The following is a 24,502-nucleotide window of genomic DNA, read 5'->3' as shown; positions in this document are numbered from 1 at the left end:
AGTGCCAAACAGCTATTGCTGTCATTACCTTCCCCGCAGTCATTTGCTATTAGCTGTTGGCAGAGCGGACCGTGTAGGCTGATAAGATCTGAGGAAGGTTGAGGGATGAGATGTCAAGACAGGGAGCGCGCTGCCTGTACGAGGCGGCTTTGACACGCGAGGCAGACAGCATGCAGCAGCTCTTGGGAGACAAGGGCAAGCCCAACTGCAGCCACAGAGGAAGCAGAAGGGGAGTGTGTGAAAAGATCAGCATGTTCAGCCTGCCAATTATCTCCCTCCCTCTCCACCCCTACCCGCACACGCAAGCCCCTAAATATTCACATTGCTGGAATCCACAGCCATGAGCATGTTGTCAGGTTGAAGCGGAACAGTGCTGTTCTAATGTAAGCCTGGGTGTGAAGGCAGAATGCCCTCCCCTTCTCCCAGGACGGAACAAGCTCAGAGGCCAACTGCCATACAGCAGAGTCTAATCTTTAACAAACGTGCTTAGCATTTCAGGCTTTCCAGTGGCACCATGGCATATCCTGGGATTGATCAAAGTGTGAATACTCACGTTCACAAGAGATGAATATGCCTGGATGACAGTTTAAATGGCATTCTCTTGTTCCTCTGACTTGAATTCCTATGCCAAGTACCCAAACTTCACTCATCATATTCCACCATAAAAATAAATCAAATGACACCATTATATCTGTGAACATCTATTTGATATCTGATGCTTCCCAGGAGCAGTATGACATATGTTGAACAAGTGTGAAGTCTCAACCTGTTTCACGAGAATCATTTGGGTTTGTTTTTGTGTTTGGGCTACAGAGTTCCTTACCCCCTCCTTGAAGAAATATGACCAGCTCTCCTACCATTTCAGTGCATTAGGTTTGAAATATTTTCTTCCATGTTCTGCAGGAAATAGAAACTAAGAGTTCTTTCAGATTGGCTTCTCCTAACCTTCAAGAGCATAAAAACAACAAACCATGATGCTTGGACCAGGGACGATGGTTCAGTGACTAAATCTTCGTTTGCACTTATTGGGATCCCATTGGGTGCAGGTTCATGTCCCAGCTGCTCCACTTGCCAACCAGCTCCCTGTTTGTGGCCTGGGAAAGCAGTAGAGGATGGACCAAAGCCTTGGGACCCTGCACCTGTGTGGGAGACCCAGAAGAAGCTCCTGACTCCCTGCTTTGGACAGCCCAGCTCCAACAGTTGCAGCCACTTGGGCAGTGAACCAGTGGATAAAAGATTTCTGTATCTCCTCTCTGCAAATCTGTGTTGCCAATAAAAATCAATAAATCTTTTTTTAAAAAAATGATGCTAAAGGGTAAATCCTAGTCTAATGTTTAGTAAAGCCTTCTGAGTGGAGCTCTGAGAAGTATGTAGAGAAAACAAAAGAATACTATTTTCAAGTTGGTAGTTAAAAGCAGGTTGGATTGAGAAGCATGAGTAAAAAATACATGCCAAGGTTCTCAGATTTCTAGTAGCACTGGAACAAAAATCCATCTGCTTTTTAACCACAGAGAGCTACAGTTCCTGGGTCTAGAGTTAGCAGAAACAGCAGATCCTTGGCACAGACTGGGGAGCCGCCTAGCTACTCTGAGTTATTCATTCTTACTGAGAACAGGCACTTCAAGCATGTGAGCCCTGGAGTGGTTGGGAGGTTCCACTACGCAGCAGATTGGAACAACGTACTGTTTAGGAACAGTACAGGATGGGTGAGAGCAAGCTTCCTAAAGAAACCAGAGCAGCTGAGGGAAACAAGCAGCCCTGTATGGATGGGCACACAAAGCAGAAGCCAAGACCTAAGGGGTGTGATGCTTATGACATTCGTCAGTGTGCCCAGTACAGCTCTCTCAGTCATACTCATTTCTAGTTCCACTCTACTGAACATAAGGAGAGAATCATGTCCCATGGCAGTGGGGCTCGCTTCAGTAGAAAAATAAATATAATATTTTTGGACAAAGCAGCCATAGCAGCTATTCAAGGTGTTATCAAACTTTAACATGCATTAGTCAGCTGGAGAGGTAAGTTACTAGAATTCTCGGGAAGTCGAGGGAGGAGGGCCGAGGATTTGCACATATAATAAGCTCTCAGATGATGCTGATGCTGTGGATTCAAGGAATACTTCATGAGAACAGCAGACCTGACTCTATCCTAAATTTTTTAAAGCAAGCAATCAAATCTGTAAATATTCATTAAACCTGCTATGAGTACTACTTTGGACTGAGGGTAGAGACAGAAAGACTATTCCAGACTGATTAAAGATTTAGATGCCTTATAATATTTATGGGAACAGGCATTTCACCTAACAGTTTAGAATCCTGCAAGCCACATCTGAGTACCTGGTTTTTATTCCCAGCCTATTTCTGACCCCAGCTTCCTCCCAGTGCAGGCCTTCGGAGGCAGCATGAATACTTCAAGAAGTTAAGTCCCTGTTACCCAAGCAGTAGACCCGGATAACGTTCCTGAGTCCTGGTTTCAGTCCAGCCATGCTCTAGCAGGTGCCAACACTTGGGAAGTTAACCAGGGGCTAAGAGCTCCCTCGCACATGTTCTCTTTTGATCTATCTCTCTGCCTCTGAAATAAAGCTTTAAATTTATGAAAATACTGAAGTGTATTTCCAGGACAGGAAAGAACTTTTTGGAAATGATGTCAGATGTAAACATAGTAAAGAAAAATCATAAAGTTATTAAAATTAAATATCTGTGCAACAGTAAGTAAAATTGATGGCAAAAAGCTGAAAAAGTGTTTATGATCTACGTGACAGATAAAATGTACAGAACAAATAAAGGAAAAAAACACTTTCAGAGAAATGTTAACTAAGACACAAACAATTTCTAAAAATAAATACAATTGGCAAATGTTTGTTTATACGCAGAGTAAAAAAAAATATGTTTCAAATAGTGACAAAAACATGAATAATACTCAGTGTTGGCATAGTTGAGTTTCATACGCTGTTGTAGTATTTGTATCTTACTTTAGTATTAGAGAAATTTACACCGTCTACTACTACAAGAAACCTATAGATGGCTAACAACTTCAATATAAATTCAGGTGGAATTTCTACTGACTGCAAATCATGAAGATGGCATATGAATTATCTTTCAATAAAGTTATTATCTTTAAAATCTGGAGAGAGGATGTTTTTGGAAAGCAAAGAGAGCCATTTAGGAAGACAGAACAGGTTAACTGCCCCATATGTCATAAGGAGGCCAAGGAAGATGAGATGTACGAAGAAAGATTAGCGCTAACTAAGATACTATTGTTAGTTCTAAAAAAGTTTCTTAGGGCCCGGCGGCATGGCCTAGCGGATAAAGTCCTCGCCTTGAAAGCCCCGGGATCCCATATGGGCGCCGGTTCTAATCCCGGCAGCTCCACTTCCCATCCAGCTCCCTGCTTGTGGCCTGGGAAAGCAGTTGAGGACGGCCCAATGCATTGGGACACTGCACCCGCGTGGGAGACCCGGAAGAGGTTCCTGGTTCCCGGCTTCGGATCAGCGCGCACCTGCCCGTTGCGGCTCACTTGGGGAGTGAATCATCGGACGGAAGATCTTCCTCTCTGTCTCTCCTCCTCTGTGTATATCTGGCTGTAATAAAATGAATAAAATCTTTAAAAAAAAAAAAAGTTTCTTAGACTGCTGAGCATCCAAGACTCATATAAAACATTAAGTAAAATTAAAGTTGTAAGGAATAATAAGCAATATTTATAAATTATGCTAATGAGTTTTACAATTAAAAGGTAAAAGTGTAACACTACCATGTCATGTAGTAGGTGAAGCTAATGAGTGACTATATTTAGAAAGGATCTGAAAATGTTTTCAGTGAGGGAGCCCTTGACCATGAAAGGCTATATCATTGGAGGCTGAGGGCTGAGGTTCTGTGCTAAAGTAGAGAATTATGCTAATGTCCATTTTTTCCTCATTTATTCCCATTCCTGCTTATTTTATTCAGAAGAACATCACATAGTCCAATAATCTTTTAGAAAGCATTTGTCAGTTTTGGGGACACTGCAATAGAGTATGTAAGACCTGTAAAATTTTTGCAGCACACATTAAATATTTATTGTCCAATTTACCTGATCAGTCCAAATAGTAGAGAAGATAGACTTGAGGGAAGGAAATAGAAACAGACGATTGGAAATCCTAGCACAGGACAGTGAGATAGCTGCACACGGGAGGTCTTCAGCCTCTGAGAGTAGCTTGGGCTCCAAGTTCCAGGTGGACAGAAGGCATGACTGATGGCAGAAGGAAGCGGTACAAAAGCCTATCCCATCCCTGGTGACCTTAACTGGAGGTGGTATGAACATTCTTTCTGCTTGGTTGCTTACAGGCCCAAACAGGAGCTGTTCTGAAACCACAGCACTAAAAATAAAAATCAGCCTCCTACTAGCAAAAAGTGAGTCAGGCAGCATGAAAAATGGAACACATCTTTACAACATAAACATTAAAAGATTTTAGCCTGGTTGAAACCCCAGTCACAGCATGGAAGCAGAAGCCTTCTTCAGCCAAGATCATGGTAACACTAAGTTTCATGACGATTACTAGGGAAACATGTGCTGTTTGAAATGAACCTGCTGTTGAAAGCTAGTGATGAAGTCCTCTCCATAGGAGAAAGACTTTGTCCCTGCAAAGCAAGCAAGACCTGGGAATTTTACAGTGTCCAGCAAGCAAGATGCATTTTAGGAAAAAATTCTAGTATCAATTAGGAACTGCCCTCTCAGTCAGGGACTGAGTGATCTTGTCAGAGTTACAGAAAATCAACACATGATAACAGGGATCTCAAATTAGGTATAGAAAATGCCAGAACATTTCCTCATTTAGTAAGCCTTGATTGTGTGTGTTGTTGTCCTAGATTCTGTGTTAGCTTCTGGTAATACAAAGCTAAAGACAACATAGTCTCTTGGGACCCCCTCAATGTCTAGTGGAAGAGACAGTGAAGAGTGAATGACTACAAGTTCAGTAGAGAAAGCTCTGGATTTAGGAGAGAGTGGGTATTTAGAGTTAGCCAAAACCAGTAACTCCCTCTTTCCAAATTTCTCTAGACACTACCATAGTCTGGCTATAGTTTCCCATTTGAGGGAAAAAAAAATCTATAACAGGAACTTTATGAAAAAAAATGAAACTACTTATTGCATTATAGAATTTAATCTCACAAATAGCCATATAAAATGCAAAGTAAATTCATAAGCATCCAAGCCCAGCTCAATTTGTTTTGCCTCATCCAATACCACAACAGAGTTATTTCCATGTCTCCAAAACAGCAAGTGAATTTGGTAAGTCCGTCAAGTGAAAAAATCAAATGGGTTTTAAAGGGTCACAAGCATTTTTTTTCACATGTCTTAGCCATCTGAATTTGTTCTTTTGAAAAATATCAGTTCATTTTCTTTGCCCATTTCTTCACACAGTTGTTTGTTTTGTTGTCACTGGGTTTCTGAAGCTCTTTGTAAATCCTGGATTAGTCTCCTATCGGTTGTACAGCATGCAAAGATTTTCTCCCATTCCATTGGTTGGTTCTCCACTTTATTGATCATTTCCTTTGCTGTACAGAAGCTTTTTAGTTTGATGTAGTCCCATATGTTTATTTTAGCTTTGACTACCTGTGCTTTTGGTGTCTTTTCCAAGTTGTCTTTCTCCCTTCTATATCTTTGAGAGTGTTTCCTATGTTTTTCTCTAATAGTTTAGTGGTTTCTGGGTATAGATTTAGGTCCTTGATCCATTTAGAGCTGATTTTTATTATAAGGTGACAGGTAGGGATCTTACCTCTGCAAGCTGCTATTTAATTTCCCCAACAGCATTTGTTGAAGGGATGAGGCTTTTTTCCTGGATTGTTTTCAGTTTTCTTATCAAAGATTCGTTGGCTATACATGTGTGGGCTCTATTCTGGTGTTTCTATTCTGTTCCATTAATTTTATTCTCTATTTCTGTACAGTACCAGACTTTTTTGATGACCACTATTCTGTAGTATGTCTTGAGGTCTGGCTAATAGACATATAAAATGGGTAATAGACATGAAAAAATGCTCAGGCTCTCTAGCCATCAGGGAGATGCAAATGAAAACCACATTGTGGTTCCACCTAACTCCAGTGACATTGGCCTACTTTAAGAACTCTACTAACAACACCTGCTGGTATGGATGTGGGGAGAAAGGTATCCTCCTTCACTGCTGGTAGAAGTGTAGGCTACTTTTAGAATAAATATTAGTTAAAGAAATATAAAAATATTGCTTCTTGACCACATCTTTGCAAAAATGATTTGAGACTGGGTAGAACCTTTTATTCTGTGCCTATGACAAGATCTCTAAACAGAACAGACAAAACTGCAAATAAAGTCAAATGCATTTTAAGAACACATTAGGCATGTGGAATCCCATAGCTAGATATGTATTTTCAAGACGTTTCAAAAAACTACAAGCAGGAAGCCTTATAATCGCTTTCTGGGCTACCTCTATCTCTCCCTCTGGATGCTTGTTCCATTCTTGGCTCTAGATTGAAGAGAATTTCAAGATTTTATGGTTTAAACTGACTCAGACACGTGCTAAAACTCTTAGTATCCTAACTATTTGAACTGACAGTTTTAGCACAAATAAATAAGTGAGAGAGTTGCATTCCTTCATCGTTTGTTCCAAATCAAGTGATATCAAAGCAGAAATGAGCTAGTCAGTTCTTTCCAGCCAAGGTTGGTTATAAAATTCTTGAAGAATTCTACTCCTGAATCCTACCATGGAGAATCATGTGATCCCTGAGACAATGTACTTTATTTCTGTTATGCACAGACTTACTGCTTATCAGATTTGCTTACAAATCACTTCGCCTTTAAAAATCCACCTTATTACCTCATTTGAGGCAGAAATTGAAATTCTTTCAGAGATATTTTCCATTCAGTTTTGAACCACGGCATCACTGAGGTCATCAAAGTTCTCAAAGACAACTCAGGTCATCCAGCCTGTTCTCACTCTCCAGGCTCCAACATTTCAATAGGGCTATGTCGTTGAAACTGTATACATGCAATACATGAAATCTGTTCCTTTTAGGTAAGAACAATTTTAAACATTTCATTATGGCTTAAGTTTTTAACTCTAATTACTTACACAAAGTAACTCTAATTACTTACACAGAGTACAACTTAAAATGCAAGCATTTTCAAATCAAAGATAGAAGAACTTCAGATGATCTAAGTCACCTGAAGAAAAGTACAGTTGCTTTTACGCTCTGAAAATGGCTACCCTCATGACAAAGAGAGTTCATAATGACAAAAAGAAATCTATACAGCAGGAAGCTCTTTCTGACACCTAGCCCAACCACATCCTCTCGTTTACTCAGTGGAATTAAAAATGCTATTTTTCCCAAAAAAGCCATACCTCCTTTCTTGCATAGTTACCATAGGATACCATAGGGCAAACTGAATTCTAAATTAGAAACTTCTTTGCTAAATATTATCTTAATTGGGTCTCAATTCTAATGTCTTTCTCCATAAACTCAATTCTTTCATTGCCTTAAAAGACACTGGTATACCTTGAATAAGATCCCAAAAACTCAGGCAACAAAAGCAAATGGGATTATATCAAACTCAGAAACAATTACACACCAAAGGAAATGATCCATAAGGAGATATCCAACTGAACAGGACAAAAAATTGTGAGCTGCCTCTCTGAGAAAGGATTAATATACAGAAAATATCATCAACTTATCCAGGATCCATAAATAGGGTAAAAAAAAAAAAACAACAACAAAACAATCCAGTTAAGAAATGAGCGAAGGAAGTAAACAGGAATTTTTCAATAAAATTGGCTAACAGATATGTGAAAAAATGCTCAGGAGCACTAGTCACAGGGAAATAGAAAAAATGATAACTAGCTAGAATGGTTATCCTACAAAATGTTGGGAAAGATGCGGAGGAGGAAGGTATCCTGAATGTAAGCCAGTACAACCATGATGAGAAAACTCCTCACAGATCTGAAAATAGATCTACCGTATGACCCAGCCATCCCAGTCTTAGGAACTGACCCAAATAAAATCAAGCCAGCATATAAAAGAATTATTTATACCCACATGTTTGCTGCATCTCAATTCACAATAGCTGAGATACAGAATCAACCACAGATGTCCATTCGGCGATGACTGGATAAAGAAAATGTGGCGTACATGCACATGTTATGGAATACTGCTTAGTTGTAAAAAAGAATGAAATCCTGTGTCTTGCAAAATTGACATACTGGAAACCATTATTTTTAGTAAAATAAGCCAGTTTCAAAAAGACAAATGTGTGTTTTCTCTCAAATAAGTTTGTAATACAGAATGCAAAAAAAAGATGAAATGAAAAATATGTGATACGAGAGTCATTTTTAGCCCTTGTTAATACTCCTGTGGAACTGTGGTATTCCTACTTTTTACACGTTGAATGTTTTGATCAATTGCAAATTAGGTTTGGGGAATATAAAGTGGATTAAAATTATGTCCTTGTAAAAACTGATGAAAGATACGGGAGGGAACAGAGGATGGAAAATGAATGAGGAAAGTGTGATTATCTTCTTAGAACCGTACCTACAGAACGCATGAAATACGTTGCCTTTATATTAACAAAAACTTTACCAATCCATTTCACAATTTCTCTTACAAATCTCTTATTATAGAAGTGACAATGTTTTCCAGTTTAAAACGTGTTTTCCTATACTCCCTTGCAATTCTAGGTGACCCCATAACATAGTTACCATGATTGATTCCTTTTATAAAAAATAGTAAAGCTCCTGACTCCAAAACCACCGTTTAATAATGCCGCTCTTCTTACTTGTAGAATCACTGAAATGAGAACCATTTGGAGACCCCAGGTCCATAAGCACAATAGTGTGGCCTACACAATAAAGACTTGTAAACAGAGAAAATCAAAGTCATCAGGAATCTTGGTGATCAGATATAAATAAATCTTCTTGTGGTTAATCCAGTATTTAGAAATTATCTGTTGTGAGGGGCTGGCATTAAGGCTCAATTGGCTACTCCTCTACCTGCAAGTGCCAACATCCCATACGGGTACAGGTTCATGACCAAGCTGCTCCACTTCCTATCCAGCTTTCTGTGGCCCATGGGAAAGCAGTGGAGGATGGTCAAAAGCTTTGGGACCCTGCACCCACATGTGAGACCCAGAAGAGGTTCCTGACTCCTGGCTTCAGATTGGCTCAACTCCAGCTGTTGCAGCTATTTGGGGAGTGGACCAGTGGATGAAAGATCTTTCTTTCTGTGTTTCCATCTCTAAATCTGCCTTTCCAATACTAAATCAATTTTTTAAAAAGGAAACAAGGGAGGAAGAGAGAGATGGAGAGAGGTAAGAGATAGTGATAGAGTTCCTGACTCCTGGCCTTAGCCTGTCCCAGCCCCAGCTGTTACAGCCACTTGCAGAGTAAGCCAGAAGACTGAAGATCTCTTCAAGTCTTCTTTCACTCTGCCTTCCACATAAATAAATCAGTTCAAAGTATCATCACCAAGTTTAAATAATGATTAATAACTGAAGTCCAAAAACTTCCATGTTCATCCTCTGCCATTTTACTCTGTGCCCTTTAATATCCAGACACATTCCACTCTGACTTTATGGGTACAAATATAATATTAGAGATGGCCACATTCTCAGTAGGAAAAATTAGAAGGTAGATATATGAAACAGTGGTCACCCAAAAGCTCTACTAATGGGCTACATCAATGCTTTCAAGAAATATTTTCCATTTACAAAATTTACTTTCCCCAACAATCAGATGCCATCAGGTCCAGAAAAAATAAAAAATGCTTTTTAACTTTACTGCCACTTAACACTCCAATGGAAAAAAGTATTTAAAAAAAAACACCATGTCTAAAGTGAATCTTAAACAATTGCAGCCCCCTCTTGCCTGGTTTAATTCCTGCAGGGCTCTGCTCAGCATCCTGTCATCTTACTTTACGTTGATGTGTCCACTAACATCCATCCCTGTTTCAACTGCTTTTAGTCCCAGAATCCTTTTTGATTCTACATTCCCATCTCCTGCCTGTGTCCTCTCTTTGACTACTCATACTTCCACTTTGGAAACCTTCTGTTCCTACTCAGGCCCCCAGGCCGTCACAGCTCATAGCAGCTTCTCTGAGCTCACGCTTCAAAGCTGCCTCACGTGTGTGCTGATTTCTTGGCCTCTTAGATTTGTGCCTTATCTCTTGTTTCTGCACCTGGCACTGCCTCTTTGAATATCCCTGTCTACACACAATTCCATCAAGGGCATTTAACATGTCCTTGCCCAGCCCTTGTCCCAGCTTCTCTTCACATACTTACTCAACAGTCAAGCAGTAGGCTTTCCATTTTCTCTCGATAAGTTGAAAAGAACAGTATTGCAAAATGAAGGCAGAGGTAACCACAGAATTACAGCTATGGGAGGTAATTAACAAGGACAAGTGGCAGCCTGTTTTGTGTTCCTTGGGATTGTTTCAGTTTAAGCTTTTGCACTTTTTATTTATTTATTTAGCTCTTGTAATTTAGTTTCAAAATTGACAAAGATTGCATAAATTTATGGCATACAGTGATGGTTTGATTTTTTGGCATTGTGCAACAATTAAAGAAAGCTAATTAGTATATCCATAACCTTATATTATTAGCATTTTGTAACTAGAATATTTATCTTTCAGCAGTTTTCAAGCACATTATGAGTATTGACCATAAAGAGAAAGCTGAGTAAAAGATTTGTAGAACTTACCCATCCTAACTTAAATTTTTTATGCTGTGACTCACTAAGGTCTCCCCAACAATTCCCTCCTCCCACACCACACGAGGTTCTGGGAACCACCATTCATTCAATTCTCTGCTTCTAGAAGTTTATTTTATAAAAGACAAATAAATTCTTGTACTTATTTACTTAGGGCTATCTCATTTAGCATAAATTCCTGTAGGTTCAATCTTCTCATTGCTTACAACAGAATTTTCCACTTTTTAAAAGCTAAGTAATATTAATATGTGCATGTATATATCACTTTTTATTCAACCATCCCTTGACAGACATTTATACTGATTTCAGATCCCAGCTATTTCAAATTAATTTGTAATTAATATGGTAGTACAGATACATCTTCAAGATATGAATTTCATTTCTGTTGAGTTAAAGTCACATTGCTGAATCACACAGTAGTACTAATCTTAATTTCTTAGTGAATTCTCTGTAATTTTTTGTGCAGTGACTACAGAAGGTTTTTATTTCTTGTTCTATATTTTCTGGCAAATTTATATTTTCAGAGAAGCTCTCACTTAGCCTGTTAATTCATCATTATATAATTTTCAATTCAAATTTTAAGAATTTTATTGCAATTTAAATGAATATATACATATAATGCACATGTTATGTGCATATATTCACTAATAAGTTACTTAAAAGTTAAGTGGTGGGAGAGAAGGATTTGATGTTTTTAGTTAGTTTCTTCTAAAAAACTGGGTTCTAAAATTATGCAGCAACGTCTGGAGTGGTAACAATAGCTATGCTGCATTATGCTTCCTTCTAACAGTGTTTTATATTTTTTTGAGCTACCACGTAGGAAGACTTCACATCATTTAAAGGTCCCTTGTGAGGAAGAATCTGTCCTATTTTATGCTTGTTGGTAAAACAGGGTATTTGAGAAAGAATGGGAAAATGAGCCCAGGAGATCAATATTCGGAACAATTAACCTATAAACAAATAAATAACACAGTATATGGGCCACTTAATGTCACATCTCTATAGAAAGACACAGTAAGTTTGTAAACGAGGTTTCTATGATGGATGTAACTGGATTAGTGGTACGCTTGGCCAGATTTGGAATCAAAAGCACACGCGTTCCCTTTCATTATTCCACATCATAAAGGATGCTCTCTGCTTTCCCATCCTCTAATCCTCTAACCTGATGTTCATTTATAATTTGGACATTTCTGTTTACTCTCAATTACATAATACCTTTCAAAAGAAACAGGAGGGATAGACTTAACCCTTGTGGGCCCAAAGTTCAAGCAATTTTTAGAACCCTGAAGGAAATATCAAAGAAAGATGCATACGTTATGGCTTAAGGGCTGGCACTTTGGCATAGTAGGTTAAGCCAATGCCTGTAGTACTTCCAATCCAGCTCCCTATAAGAAAAGCAGTGGAGAATGGCCCAAAAGCTTGAGCCCCTGCACACACATGAGAGACCTGGAAGAAGTTCCTGCATCCTGGTTTTAGACTGGCCCAGGCCAAGCCATTGTGGCTTCTGGGAGAGTGAACCAACAGATAGAAGGTCTCTTTCTTATCCTATCTCTCAATATGGCACTTTTCTTTTTAAATACATAAAATAAATATTTTAATTATGCTAAAAATAAATATTTTTTAAATTTTATTTTATTTCCATTGGAAAGGAAGGTTTTACAGAGAGAAGGAGATACAGAGAGAAAGATCTTCCATACACTAGTTGACTCCACAAGTGGCTGCAACAGCCAGAGCTGAACTGATACAAATCCAGCAACTAGGAACTTCTTCATGCAGGATCAGAATGCCAAAGCTTTCCATCTCTTTGTCTAAAAAATTAATTTAAAATGTCTGTATATTTTAGGCATTTCTCTATATTTTAGGTATATTATATATGTGTGTAATCTATGTATACACATATATGTATATATGTGTATATGCATGTATATATACATATATATATCAGCACAATCATTTTGTTTGAGGTCCATGAGTTCTAAAAGTTGTATTAAATAGAACTAACTATATAAAAGTTAAAATAACTATCATAACAAAAGAGAGTAAATACTGTATAAGAAATGGCGCGAGTGGTAAGAATCCATAAATCATAACATAGGATAAACCTGTGGAAAAGGATGAAACTGCTTTCCAAATACCAAAGACTAGTTTAATTATTAAAGGGAAATATCAAGAAATTTACAAGGAAGGGATTTCATGAGAAGTAACTATTCATTGAAAAAGAGACGGTATAGCATATTCAGTCCCTAGTTTCTCATCTGAGGTGGAATAGAGGTGAGTACTTTGACAATATTTACATGAACAGGATGAAATAACTTAGACAATGCTAGCTACAAAACACATCATCAAACCCACAGAAGACAAAAATACAAATAGCGATGTGGGAGGAAAAAATCAAAGTGTTAAAAATTAAAAGCAGACAAGAAGTATAAAAAATGTTTACATCTGAAAAGACTTTTGAGCTACTTGATAGTATTAACAATGCAGCCAGGCAAAGGAGAATGCAATCGAAACAGACCAAGAAAATTACCTCATTCAGCTTTATCATTTTAATGAACGTAAGACAAATGGTAAGGTCACAGACAAAAGCTTATTTCATCTCTGCCTTTCATCAACTACCAAGTCAACAAATATTTGGGCAGAGAATAAGACAATCTTTAAAGCAGAACCAGAAATGTGCACCAGAGTTCAACGTCTACATACTTATCAGCATTCTTAACCTTTGCTTTCAGATAGTTAAAAATATTTGCTTTTGGAAGAGTATGTGCCAAGCTTTCAGGAGTCAGTGGGCCACATTTTGGCCCATCTATCCATTTATCTTCAGTTCCATTTGGCAAGGGGAACATCAAGAGTAACCTGCCTTCCACATGAAGAAATGCCAACCAAGCAAAACCTACCACTGCTTTGAGACTGCCTTGAGTTGGGCTGAGAGGTGTTGCTGAGGAAACAAAGGAGACCGTACTGGGGACCTCTTACTCTCCAAACCAATAGCAAAGTCTTAACGCTGCTTTGAGATGTAATTGAATTCAGCACTGTAGTATGTCATCATTTCACCACTCTGTTCTGTCTTTCCCTCCTTCAGTCCATTGCAGCCTTAATTTTGCAAACATAAACACACTAGGGGCTTTGTTTTCTTTTGATTCATATCTTTCACTTTTGCTGGCCAGTAAGAAAACTATTGCTATTTGTAAACTTGAATTATGTATAGTTAGTCCTTTGTTACTTCTTTTTAGAAAACGCTGTAGATCTTTGCCACGATGGAGCCAATGCATTGGGGTTAATACTTGGTGTCACTAAATACAATTGCACATGCACTCTATACAAACATTATTATGCATGAATACAATTCAGGGCACTGGTAAAATTGATACTTGTTATTATCTAAAATCTTTGTTGAGATTTTCTTAAGTACATGCTCAACATACTAGTAAAATTCCGTTTCTGGGACTAGTGCTATAAAATAGCAAATAAAGCCATTGCCTGTGGTGCTGGCATTCCATATGAACTCCAGATCAGGTGCCAGCTACTCCACTTCTGTTCCAGCTCCCTACTATTGTACTTGGAAGGCAACAGAGGATGGCCCAAGTTCTTAAGCTCCTGCACCCATGTTAGAGTCCCAGATGAAACTCCTAGCTCCTGACTTTAGACCAGCCCACCCCAGCAGTTGCAGCAATTTCAGGAGTGTTCCAACAAATGTAAGAGCTTTCTCTAATGCCACCTTTCAAATGAATGAATAAATAAATCTTTCCCAAAATGTATTTTTCTTTTTCTATAAATTAAGCAGTAAGTGTCAAGCTATATTTAGAGGGGCTGGTGTAGTGCATAGCAGTGTAAACCCCCACCTGCAGAGCCAGCATCCCATTTGGGTGCTGGTTTATGTCCCAGCTGCTTCACTTCAGATCCACTTCCCTGCCAATGGCCTGGGAAGGCAGCAGAGGATAGCTCAGGTCTTGGGGCCTCTCTACAACAACGGAAAACCCAGAAGAGGCTGCCAACTTCAGATCAGCTCAATTCTGGTCATTATGGTCATTCGGGAATTGAACCAGTGGTTGGAGAAGAACCTTTCTTTGTTTCTATATCTCTCTCTCTCTGCAAAAATCTGCCTTTGAAATAAAAATAAACTTAAAAAAACCTATTTAGCATGGACTACAGATTAATAAATAACCCATAATTTCCCACATAAGTGCATCAAATTTTATATTAAAATCAATTACCTTTGAAATTTCAGCTTGTCAGAAAATAACTGGTTACTACCAAGTGAAAAGTAAGTTCACCAGAGCAAAGCTGTAAAAATAGTGCTATTGATTAAAGCATGCTGTGCTTAAAACCTCTTTCATGTAGCCAACAGTTATTAAACATCTTCTAGGTGCCAAACACTTTAGTACTTTCCAGAAATTGACATATCACTGAATTTTATCTGCTTCCAATAAACTCACAGACAAGTAGAAAAACAAAAAGTGAAACCATTGCTGAACCAGTGGTCTTCAAAGAATATTTCCAGGTCAACAGCCTTCGCACTAACTGGGAACTTGTCAGAAAACAAAATTATTACATCCCCTCTGCATCTTCTCAACCAGCAGTCACGGGGTATAACTCACCAATGGTTGCTTTCATAACCCACTCCCCACACATCAACCCCAAGTGATCCTATGAATGCTAACATCTAGAAGAACAATATTAGTGCACACACTGTGAGGCAGTCACCATGCTATGGCTATCAATATTAATATCTTCTCATGTTTTCTTTCACAGATAACTTTGCATCATTATGGGATATAGTGTGATTCTTTGGAACTTCTGTTTATTGCTCAGTACTTAGCTTATCCATTCTCTCTCAAAAATATGTCATTTCTCTGTAAAAAGAACATTCAAAATCTGGAGCTGGTTCAGAAAAAATGTACTTCCAGAGGTGAACATTGAGATTTGATAAATGAGGCAAGTGATATGTGAAAGGGGATTGCAGGCAACAGGGTGGTAGGAGTAAAGGCCCAGGGAGAATTATCTTGTATATCGGTTTTAAGCGTCAGTTGTATCTTGTTTACATATATTTGTTTTTAACTTTGTCCTATCATAATTTGGTTTTGGAACTCTAGGCTCTATAACAATGAATTTCAGTCATGTGGTTGCTGTTAAAGGGTAAAGAAATGATCCTAAAAATCCAAAGGTCAAGTCCAGTTATTTGCCTCCACACAAGTCCTACACACTGTACCATGTATTTGGCGCTGAGGAAACTCGAGGTAAATGGGTTATCACAAGTATGACATGCTCCCAACACACAAATATAACATTTCTATTATTCAAATATGTTGTTTTGTTTCACTGCAAAAACGATTTTATGATAAATGATCTCAGAATCCTAAGTGGTGAAATGCAAAAAGGCAATATTCAGTCAGTGCTGAGACTGAATATCACACCACACCTTCTGGGATTTGACAATCTGTTATCAAAAATTACCATTACAATTCCATTAAGAGTTTGGGAACTAAATTTTAAACGCTTGATATAAAGTAATCATTTCTTAGCCTTATCAATAGTGGAATAGTGTTCTTGTGGTCCCTGTAGATTTATGATCCTAAATGGAAAATTTCAACTAAGAACAAGAGATATCTCAGGTATCTCATTTCTCTGTAGCACTTCTTTTCTGTATACTGTTTTACTGCCTTTACTGTTCTGGATCAAAGAGGATTCATTATAGATGTTGTTGCACATTATTTTGAAAACATTTCCATGTTTCGTTGACATGGCAAAATTGACATCCTGATATAATTCAGTCTCAGATAACATGGAAAACTAAAAAAATTTTAAAAAGAAAGCTTTTCTTGAATGACTAATACATGTGGTTACAAAGCTACCAGAAAGCAAAAGTTTACTCTATCTACAGATCCATAGAAAACTGCTGAGCACATAACAGATACTCAATGAGTGTAAACGGAATGAATGGACAACCAAAATCAATTTTGAAATATCTTAATGTTATAAATACTAGTACACCAAATGATTCCGATGGGCAGGTAACCAGGAAAATTCTGAAAGAGGGAGGAATAATGAGAGTAGACCAGAAACTGAAACATAATTCAGCCACAATAATTAAAACAATGGGAATGGATGCAGAGAATTACACGGACGAGCCAATAGAATAGACAGAAAGTCTAAATTTAGGCTAAAATATCTGGTAAATTTGATACATGATACAAACTTTAATGAATCAAAACTGCAATAGAAGGAAACATCAAATCCTTTCATGATCTTGGAACAAGAAAGACTTGTAACTCTGACTCATGAGCTATGAGCTATAAAATAGAAGTTCAAATGCATAATCATATTAAAGAGGAAAAATTTGCATGCTACAAAATTATCCATATAAGATGAATAATGAAAACTTATATTTATACCCATATCATAGACAAAATTTCATTGCCCCAAAATACAAAATCTCTCCCAAATCTAGAAAAGATTAGCTAAAACTCAATAGAAAAATGAGTAGAGGATATAACCAGAAAGTCCTCAGGAGAAAAAAAATACAAATTATCCTTAAATATGTACTAATATACTCAGCTTCAATCATAAGAGATGCAATTTTTCATTTATCACACTAGAAAAGACCTAAACATTTGGCAAATCTGCATTTGGTAAGGCTTTCATTATTAATAGGTGTTGGGAAGGAAAAATAGCACAAGTCCTATGGAAGCAAACTGACAGGAGCTATAAACTTAAAAGTTTGACCAGGATCCAGCACAATAGCTCAGTGGCTAAATCCTCTCATGACATGCACCACGATCCCATACAGTCACTGGTTTGTGTTCCATATGCTTCACTTTCTGGCTCAGGATTGGCCCAGCTCCAGCCATTGCGGCCACTTGGGGAGTGAAGCAACGGACAGAAGATCTTTCTCTCTGTCTCTCCTTCTCTCTATAAATCTGTCTTTCCAATAAAAACAAATACATCTTAAAAAAAATTGACCAGGCAATTCTGTAACCTAACTACATATTGAATATTCAAAATGCATAAGATTTTTGTTATTATCTACATTGAAAAGTTAGGGAGATATCCAAACATCCTTCAAAACAAACTGCTTAAATGAATCGTGATGTTAACTATTAAATAAAACACTGCTTAAGCACACACACAAAGGAAAAAGAAAAAAGAAGCGTCCTCTCTACTGATGTAGAAAGATCACTAGTTTATATATATTAGAAAAGAAAGAGTAAAGGGGCTGAATCGTTGGCTCATTGGCTCCACCTCCAAGCACCAGCATCCCATCTGGTGCCAGATAATGTCCTGGCTGCTCCACTTCCAATTCAGCCCCTGATTATGCCCTGGGAAAAAGTATTAGATGGCCCAAAACCTTGGAACCCTGCACCAGCATTGGAGACCCAAAAGCTTCTGGTTCCCACTCTAGTCATTGTGACCATTTGGGGAGTGAACCAGGGATAGATGATGTAAGATCTTTGTATCTCTTTCTCTCTAAATCTGCCTTTCCAATAAAAAAGATCTTTTAAAAAAAAGTTCTACATATTTCTAGTGTGATACCTAATCAGTTAGAATTAACAGAATATAAGAATGTATATTGGCATTCGCTTATATCTGCAAAAAATAAACACTAAAAATACATGCACAAATGGACTACAGATTGGATGGCAGGTTGAAAAGGCACAAGAGTAGAGCAATTCCAAATATAGTCTGTCAAATGATGGAATTGTTCTTTTTATGTGAAGAATTAAAAACAATTTTTTAAAAAGTTCAATGCACAGGATTCAGCACAGCAGTTAAGCCACCCCCTGGAATGCACCCTTATCAGAAGGCCTCCGTGTATAAGTCCCAGCTCCACTTCCAACTCTAGCTTCCTGCAGGTAGCAGGTGACGGCTCAAGTCCTGGAGTTCCTGCCACCTATGTGGGAGATCTGGCTTGAGTTCCAGGCTCCTGGCACAGTTCTGTCCTAGCCCTGTCTATTGTAAACATTTGGAGGATTGGGTCAGAAAAGTAATATGTCCATGTGTGTATATGTGTGTGTGTGTGTGTGTGTGTGTGTGTGTGTCTTTAAAAATGAAAATTAAATTAAATATTTAAAAAATTGCAGCATAATATACTGTTATTATGTTTTATTATTACTTAAATGTTTCTAAACACTTGCCTCAATATGGCTATTGGGTTGTTTCTAATGCTTTGTGTTAACGCATGCCATTTATCTTCACTGTAATTTTCTCAATTGAAAAATAAAACAAAATTTTTTCATAATCACCAAGATTGTGATGTCTTACTCTTATAAGGGTTATTAACGACACCCATTATCTGCCTCAGTCCCTAGATTCCTCAGCCTTGTCAACACCGTTTGTCACTGTTGCTACTCATGTTCTTTGCTACTCTACCTCTCCTGCCCACCTCACAGTTTTGGAACACTGATAGTTATTATTTTCGTAATATCACCCGATCTCATGGTTTTAAGTAATCCCGTGACTTAAAATCTTACATCTTTAGATCAGACTTTTCTTCTAAACCCCAGATTTGTATTTCTAAGTTGTTCAAATGTCCTGTTGGACTTATAATAGACATTCTAGTTGTAAGACATTCAACAAACACCATTTAGTCTGCCATCCTCAGCTAATCCACGCAATCTTTCTTGTTTGAATTGACAAGAAATGGTCTGACTCCTCTAGTTTTAAAACTATGTCTCATGTCTAATCAATTATGATATTTCGCCAGTTCCAACCAAATTTACCCACTTGTTATCCCCTTCAGCACTTGTTCAAGTCACCACCAGGTCTAACCCAGAGGACTGAGCTGTCCCCTAACTGGATTCTCTATCATAAAACATTTCCAACATAGTCCCTGTTGACACAGCAGTCTTTTGTGTCATTCCTCTGCCCAGCATCTGTAGTGGTTCCCTATCTCTAAGGGAACCAGAGTTGCACTAGGCAACAACTGATAGGACTCCCCTTTCTGTATGACTTCCTCTTCTCTTACTTCTCCTTCATTGTTCAGTCCAGCTGCAGTGTCCTCAGCCACTCCAGGTATTTCCTTGGCTACTTTACTCTTCTAGGTCTTTATCCAGATGCCACTTTGTCCATTCAGTCCTGTTTAAAGCTACAGAAATCCACATACTGGAATCATCTCCACATTTCCTGGGAAGCAGGAATTACGAGGAAAGAAAAAATTGCATACATTTCAACTGCTTGCACCAAACAAACTTATCTGTTATCTGCGTTTTTCTATTAACTTTTGAAAGTCCCCTTGTAGGTATATTTAGATATACATGCCCTGATTTGAACACTCCACAATGTATACATTTATCAAAGCACTGCATGGCATCCTTTAACCATGAATAATTCTATGTATCTGTTAAAAACAAAAGAAATAAAAAACACTTCCAAACCTTTAAAAATAATTTTGTATAGCATTTGTTAATTAAGTGAAGTATGTCCAGATATAGCACATAGGTATTTCTAAATATAGGTATTTTTAAATGTTTTTAAAATTATATCAATATGTCTGTATTTCAATAAAGTATAAAAACAATAGCCATTAAGAAAACAACAATGAATGACAAGTAATGACTGACTGACTGAAAGACCAAACAAAGGAGTGGATAGGTAGATGGATGCAGGGATGGACGGATAGACGATCTGAAAAATATTGAATCAATATTTGCCTTAGTATAAGACAAAACATCCATTACTACTTCAATCAAACAAATGCCTCTGTGAAGCTGACGGGTAACAAGGCAGCAACATTTTTGAGTCATGAAGTCTAATCTCCCACCTCCCAGTATGTTTACTGCTTCCGGATTCAAGTGATTTGGAAGAGCTGAGCATGAAAACAGTGACCAGTTTTCAGCCCAGAGAATTCTCCAAGTGAGGAGAATTTCCAGACAGCGGGAGAGCTGCTTTATGCTCACAATAACTCACTCTAGAACATGGAAGAATATCTGAGAATACCTCAGAATACCTCATCCTCCTCACCAGAATATTTTAGATTCTTTTTCTATCACAGAAAAGTATCTCAAAAATTTCATATGTTCTGATTGGATGCTACAGTAAATTTAAAATAATCCTCATCTATCGTCTCTGTATGAACCCCCATTTTGTCCTTCTCTAATCAATGTTAATACCCTGAGGTTATTAAAAACTCTCTCAAGTTCATTGGACAATGTTCAAGAATTATGAAAGAATAAGCCTTATAGATCCACCAAATAATTTGGATGGAACAGTGCCTGGCTGGTAATGCAAATGTGTATGGATCTGACATGTTTAGAAATCAGAAAAGCCTTGCAACTACAATTTTACAAAGTCTCCCAGGCTAATTCTTCATCTGTAATTTCCTAACACTGATGGGATTATGAGGATGCTTTAAAGAGTTTATGGAAAATCAAATTAAAATAATGATTATTTTGATGCAAAAAACTGAAATCTATGCATAGTTTTTTTTTCCACAATGGAAAAAAATGGACCCACACATTATGGTCTTCCCTTTTAGAATAATGGTTTCCATAATAAAGCTCAGAACAGGGCCCGGCGGCGTGGCCTAGCGGCTAAAATCCTCACCTTGAAAGCCCCGGGATACCATATGGGCGCCGGTTCTAATCCTGGAAGCTCCACTTCCCATCCAGCTCCCTGCTTGTGGCCTGAGAAAGCAGTCGAGGACGGCCCAATGCATTGGGACACTGCACCCATGTGGGAGACCCGGAAGAGGTTCCAGGTTCCCGGCTTTGGATCGGCGCGCATCGGCCCGTTGTGGCTCACTTGGGGAGTGAAACATCGGATGGAAGATCTTCCTCTCTGTCTCTCCTCCTCTGTGTATACCTGGCTGTAATAAAATGAATAAATCTTTAAAATAAAATAAAAATAAAACAGAAACAGAAAAATAGATGTTCCTTTGTATTCTGAGTTGAAACCTTAGAATTTATTTGAAGGAACTGAATGTTCAAGTAAAGAAAGTACTTCATATCAGCTGCTGTGTATATAGAGAACATGCAGGTATTCTTTCACTGATGAGGCTCAGGATGTCTTCTAAATTTATGAAACACCTGTTAAAGCAGCTGGTATTTTTATTAAATAAAAATAAAAATATATGAATTGTCTTGGCAATGCTGATAAACGGGAACAGGTGATGATCCCAGATGAGATTATGATTATAAATGAGCCAAGGAACATGACTCAGTATTTTTATGTAGGCATCCAAATAAAAATATATAGAAGTGTAAACAAAGGGTCATGAAACCCTTAGAATACACTGGGAACCTGGGACAATGGTTCATCAGCATACCCAACTCAATTTAGGTTCCCAAGGGGAATTCTCCAAAATCAAAAGTGATCTTTCTGAATAACTCATTCAACTTACTACCTGGTATCTTTTCAGTAAGTAGCAATAGAGCAATTGCTAAAGCTTCAGTTGCAACCACATCTAAGGAAGGGACAACATTCCACAAAAGTTGCATCAACCTATCTGCCAGTGGCACATGAGAACTGGGGAATAATTTAGAACATTTTATCCTCCCACACATCAATATGGCAGTCAGGCAAAATTATGCTCATTTAACATGTGGGAAAACAGATTAATTTGCTTCTCATTATCCTAAGTATTTTGACCCACTTGATTACATTTGGCTAAAAAATTTAGGCTCAATATCTAGCCTCCTGTCAATTGTCAATGTCTTTTTAATTAGAAAAGTGCATTAGAAACTAGAAAATAAGCCAACCCATCTGAATTTGCCAACAGAACAACTGGGAGCTGGTTTTCCTGCTTTTTTCCTTCTTCTTCACCTTACCCAAGTGACCAATAAACTTTCCCGGAGCACAGTGCTCTCTTTCAGCAGATTCCCTCCATAATAATGGAAGTGAAAAAAATCAAATAGCCAGAGGTTAAAGCAAGGTCAAGAAAAGTGAAACAATCTCATTGTGAGCCTGACTCAACAGAGTTGCTTTGAGAATTTAGGACTTAGGCATATTTAACTGTTATGAGTTGCTGTGATGATGCATAATTAGATGGTGATTTAACACAGAGCTAAAAAAAAAAAATTTAAATGACAGTAATCATGGGGTGGAGGGAGGAACAAAATGCCAACAAAAGCAGTTAAATGAGCTGCGGTGCCCAGCAGTTTTGTGATGTGTATAACGCCAGTAATTTGTCAGATGGTAACAATAGAGGTGATTTCACAAACAACAGGAGTTCATCAATTCACAATAGCATTCATTGGTATTTAAAACTGAAGAAAAGGAATTGCATTTGGCTTATCAACTTAGAGAAGTAGTTAGAAAACTTGGACCTAGCCTACACATTACAAAGTGAAATAGAGACCCGATTATCAATCAGGAAAAGTCAAAGCTGCACAAATGGGACTCAGGGTAACTTTGAAAGCAGACAATTTCTTTGGAGAAGATTTCACAAAATCAAGAAAAGGTTAATAATGGCATTCCAGGTAGGACAAAGAGACTGTTTCCTTTTCACTTTTGGAATCATCGCCTGGTTACTGAATTCTTCTCCAATGTCACTTGCCACTTTCCACGGGCATCCAAATTCTAGCCGTGGAAAGGCATTAGCATTACCCTCAACGCGTTTAGTTTTGAAATGCCAATACATATGTGCTTTCTTCTAACAAATATCATTTTTCTTCATTTCACATAGATAGCAGCTCATCCCTCAAAGTTAACTTGAAGCAACATTTCCCAAAGAAATCTCCCCTAACCATGTTCTGCTCATACCCCAGAACAGCTGTATGCTGTTGTCTAATTTTGTTCCACCTCATGGCATTAATCACTCTATACTGCCTTGCTGGTTTGCATGGGAGTTCCAATAAGAACAATGACTGCTGGGACCAGTGTTGTGACACACCAGATTAAGCCAACTTGGCATCCCATATCACAGCATCAGTTTAATGAATCCCAAGGACTATGCTTTTGATTCAACATTCTTGCTAGTGAGTCCTGGGCAGGCAGCGGAGGATGGTCCAATTACCTGGGGCCTTGCCACCCATGTGGGAAATCAGGATGGAGTGACTGGCTCCTGCATTCTGCCTGGCCCAGCCCGGCTACTATGACTATTTGTGTTTAAACTTCCAATAAAAGACCTCACTTCTCGCCCCCTCCTCCTCCAGGTGTATTTATATTGCTTTACATTTCAAATAAATAAATCTTTTTTAAAAAAAAGAATAATAATTGCATTTCCTAGTTACTCCTTCAACCCTTGAAATATAACAAGCGGTCAAAAAATGTTGATAAATGCAGAAACTAATAAGTGATAGAATGGAAGTATCAGTGAGAAAACACGCACCAACTGTCCCTTGTCCCTCCCTCTCAATGTATCTCATTTTTTTCAGGGCCTATGAAAGACACATAATCAGAATTTGTAAGTTTCTCCTTACTCTAAAAATGCTTCCAACTCAAGGGGTAATTAAAAAAAAAAAGTTAAGAGGGTCCTGACTTAAACTGTCCCTACAACTTCATTAAATAAGACATAGGAGGGTGATGGAAACATACTACTATTTAAATCTGGCATTTGGAAGGATTTCAATTTTACTCCACAATAAAGAGATAGCAGCAGAACAGCTAACTGGTGGTTTTCCTTATTGTTATTGTTGTTATCCAGCTCTTATTACATCATGCATGTCTAATTAGGAGCTCTAATTAGGGAAAAAAATCTCTAAGTGCTTTAAATGTAAGAGTGTGAGCCTTCCATTTTTCTATTTTTCTAAACCATAAGACATATGTGTTATACAGATTATGAATATGTATATATATATATTCAGTTTCAGTATTTCTGTGTATCAAATAGCACCCTGATTTTCCCAAAGAGAGCACAATGTAATGGAAAC

This window comes from Ochotona princeps, chromosome 8, assembly GCF_030435755.1.
Source record: "Ochotona princeps isolate mOchPri1 chromosome 8, mOchPri1.hap1, whole genome shotgun sequence".
In the NCBI taxonomy this organism is placed as follows: Eukaryota; Metazoa; Chordata; class Mammalia; order Lagomorpha; family Ochotonidae; genus Ochotona; species Ochotona princeps.
The sequence above is the reverse complement of the archived record's forward strand: the minus strand, read 5'-3'. Positions refer to the sequence as shown.